Source organism: Gopherus flavomarginatus, chromosome 6 (genome assembly GCF_025201925.1).
Source record: "Gopherus flavomarginatus isolate rGopFla2 chromosome 6, rGopFla2.mat.asm, whole genome shotgun sequence".
In the NCBI taxonomy this organism is placed as follows: domain Eukaryota; kingdom Metazoa; phylum Chordata; order Testudines; family Testudinidae; genus Gopherus; species Gopherus flavomarginatus.
In genome coordinates this window covers 125,865,130-125,869,312 of record NC_066622.1, presented here as the reverse complement: position 1 = coordinate 125,869,312, position 4,183 = coordinate 125,865,130, and the positions used below count along the sequence as shown (strand labels likewise).

The 4,183-nt window shown below is 41.6% G+C and overlaps 1 protein-coding gene across 1 annotated transcript in view; it reads left to right on the top strand.

Moving 5' to 3' along the window:
- The window catches only part of LOC127054535 (pancreatic lipase-related protein 2-like), a 75,744-nt gene that overhangs the window by 59,564 nt on the left and 11,997 nt on the right, over positions 1-4,183 (top strand). The window lies entirely within an intron of this gene.

Sequence of the window (4,183 nt, the reverse complement as noted above, 5' to 3'; positions counted from 1 at the left end):
CAACATACAAAAATGTCAGCCCAGTGTGTTAGTATTAATAAAAGTTGATAATGCAGAACTGCCCCGCTTGTTCTATCATCATTATTTGTATTGTGGGAGAACCCAAAAGGTGCTGGCCACTATGCAGATGTACAAGAAGACACGCTCCCTGCGTGGAGGGACTTAAAATGTTCAAAGATGCAAACATATGGAACATAGGGAACAAGGATATGATACATAAGCATAGTGATCAAGGAGGTTTTCATCTGTTAAGGAGGTGAATTGGTTGTCTCAGATCAGAGGACAATACTGAAGTAAATCTTGATCTCAGTTACTCCCATCTGACCCCACTGAAGTCTCTGGAGCTGCACAGGTACAACTGAGTGCAGAGTTTAGCCCAGCTAATGTTTCCACAAACTGATATAAGTCTCACATTGCCCAATGAGTAAAAACAGACAGACTGAGTCTGAGCGTTCAGAGAGGTCACACACAGGCAAGTGAACATGGACAAGCTGTGGATGAAGAAGCGAAGGAGAAAGGGTATTTGTGAAAACATAATTTTTAATAACTAACTCTTACAATCCTGCTCCATACGGGCACTCATAGTCACACAGGATCCAATAGTAAGCTGGCTCGTTCAGGCAGGCGTAACAGCCCCTTAAGAAGTGAGCGTGTTCCATTGTGGCCATACTGGTGAGTCAAAAAAACAGAAGACCCATCCAGGCGAATCTGCAGCCACTTACCCATTGAGAATGTGACCTCCACAGCCAGGCTCCACAGGAAAACAGGATGAGAGATGTACATGTGTGAGGGACATGGCTACTGGGTACATTCATAATACATACAGCAGCAGAGTGGCTGCTACCCCATCTATAATCAGCAACAGCCAGACACAGCCTGGTTGCATGGACACCGTACCCTGCAACATGATGTCAGGGCTCATTGCATCTTGCAACTTCTTGACATTGCAGCACCTGGTCCTTTTTATCACAGTGGGGCTCCCCTACAGAATCTGGCTCACAAATTTCAGTTACTCCTCCTAGAGCAGCTTCTACAGGGATATTAGCTTCCTAATGCTGAGGGAGATTTTTGCCTTTGTTTTTCATTCCTCATGGATTTGGTATAAGCAGAAACTTGCCCACACTCTTGTTTTGACAGTCGTGATATTCTCAGCATTATCCTCTGCCATAGCCACTCCAGCAGACCATATAATTTTAACAAATACCTAACAGAATTGGGACATTAAAATTGACAATGGTATAATAAAAAAATCCTTCTTTAATAATGAACTGGAACAGCTTCCCCCTTGTTTTAGCAGAATAAAAATGAACACTTTACAAAGCTATTACATAAAATGCATTGTTAAATGAACAACTGTCATGGTATAAATCCCCACTCTGAACCTTAGCGTCCAAAAGATGGGGTACCAGCATGAATTCCTCTAAGCTCAATTACCAGCTTAGTACTTGTAGCGCTGCCACCAACCAGGAATTCCAGTGCCTGGTACACTCTGGTCCCCCCAGAACCTTGCCCAGGGACCCCCAAGACCCAGACCCTTTCCCTCACCGTTGCCTCTCCCAGGCTTCCCCTCCCTGGGTTACCCTGGAAGATCACTGTGAATCTCCTTGAATCACCAAGAAACTCCTTGAATCTTAAAACAGAGAGGAAAATCCACCTTCCCCCCTCCTTCTCTCTCCCCCTCCCAGACTCTCCCTGAGAGAGAAAGTAATCCTAACACAGAGAGAAAATTAACCTCTCTCTCCCGCTTCCCTACTTTCTCCCCACCAATTCCCTGGTGAATCCAGACCCAGTCCCCTGGGGTCTCACCAGAATAAAAAAAAACAATCAGGTTCTTAAACAAGAAAAGCTTTTAATTAAAGAAAGAAAAAACAGTAAAAATTATCTTTGTAAATTTAAGATGGAATATGTTACAGGGTCTTTCAGCTATAGACACTGGGAATACCCTCCCAGCCTAAGTCAGACTAGATGATCACATTAGTCCCTTCTGACCCTAGAATCTATGAAAGTACAAATTAAAATCCTTTCAGCAAAATACAAATTTGAACTCCTTCCAGGCAAATACACATTTGCAAATAAAGAAAACAAACATAAGCCTAACTCACCTTAACACCTAGTACTTACTATTTTGAATTGATAAGAACCTGTATCAGAGAGATTGGAGAGACAGAACCACCACCAAAAACTAACAGCACACACACCAACTTCCCTCCCTCAAGATTTGAAAGTATCCTGTCCCCTGATTGGTCGTCTGGTCAGGTGACAGCCAGGCTCACTGATCTTGTTAACCCTTTACAGGCAGAAGAGATATGAAGTACTTCTGTTCTATTAACTCTTACTTATCTGTTTATGACAACAAATTACTTGCCCTTTTGCTAGCTTTTAATGCGAATGGTGCTGTTTATTCCGGACCTTTTGAAATATTAGATTTTTAAAATGACAACATAAAAAGAATTCTTGTTTGAAAACACAAGTGACTTTAAACCACGTTATTACTTCTAAGTATAGCATGTGCATGCATCATTCTTTTCAATGTCCCATTTAAAGCTAATGGGTATACATTTCAGTTGACATATATTGTTCTCTTGCAAACGTGTTGTCATAAACAGATAGCTAAGGGTTAATGTCTCTTTCACCTGAAGCACCTGACCAGAGGACCAATCAGGAAACCGGATTTTTTTAACTTCGGGTGGAGGGAATTTTGTGTCTGAGGTCTTTGTTTTCTGTCTGCCTGCTGTTTCTGAGCTTTGGAGAAGTAGTTTTACTTTTTAATCTTTTGTTTTTAAGTGTAAGGACAAAGAGATCAGATTCCTAGTAACCACAGATGCATCTGAGCGTGGTATAGGAGCAGTGCTCATGCAGGAAGCAACAGATCACAACTTCCATCCTGTCGTATTTCTCAGCAAGAAACTGTCTGAGAGGGAAAGTCACTGGTCAGTCAGTCAAAGGGAATGCTATGCCATTGTGTACGCCCTGGAAAAGCTACGCCCATATGTTTGGGGATGGCGGTTCCAACTACAAACTGACCATGCTGCACTAAAGTGGCTTCATACTGCCAAGGAGAACAACAACAAACTTCTTCGTTGGAGTTTAGCTCTCCAACATTTTGATTTTGAAATTCAGCACATCACAGGAGCTTCTAACAAAGTTGCTGATGCTCTCTCCCCAATCAGGAAACCGGATTTTTTCAACTTTGGGTGGAGGGAATTTTGTGTCTGAGGTCTTTGTTTTCTGTCTGCCTGCTGTCTCTGAGCTTTGGAGAAGTAGTTTTACTTTCTAATCTTCTGTTTCTAAGTGTAAGAACAAAGAGATCAGATAGTAAGTTATATGGTTTCTTTTCTTTGGTATTTGCATGAATATAAGTGCTGGAGTGTTTTGATTTGTATTCTTTTTGAATAAGGCTGTTTATTCAATATTCGTTTAAGCAATCGACCCTGTATTTCATCACCTTAATACAGAGAGACCATTTGTATGTATTTTTTCTTTCTTTTTAAAACCTGTTGGAGTTTTTCTTTACTTCAGGGAAATTGAGTCTGTACTCACCAGGGAATTGGTGGGAGGAAGAAATCAGGGGGAGATCTGTGTGTGTTGGATTTGCTAGCCTGATTTTGCATTCCCTCTGGGTGAAGAGGAAAGTGCTTTTGTTTCCAGGACTGGGAACGGAGAGGGGGAGTCACTCTGTTTGGATTCACAGAGCTTGTGTCTGTGTATCTCTCCAGGAGCACCTGGAGGGGGGGGAAGGGAAAAAGGATTATTTCCCTTTGTTGTGAGACTCAAGGGATTTGGGTCTTGGGGTCCCCAGGGAAGGTTTTTCAGGGGGACCAGAGTGCCCCAAAACACTCTAATTTTTTGGGTGGTGGCAGCAAGTACCAGGTCCAAGATGGTAACTAAGCTTGAAAGTTTTCATGCTAACCCCCATATTTTGGACGCTAAGGTCCAAATCTGGGACTAAGGTTATGATACGTGTCAAATTCCTTAACGATGTCAGTGACAAAAGCACAGTGCTTGGGATATATAAATTATGCTCTTTACCATATAATCACTCTTATCTATTAGAAATTATGTTTGTGACAAATCATGTTCAAAATACATACCAGACTGATTTTTTGTTTTACGTTAGTGTCTCACCATTCACAGCAAATCTTTGATTGAATCTTTAAATGCAGAAATGTTTTGGTTTTACCTG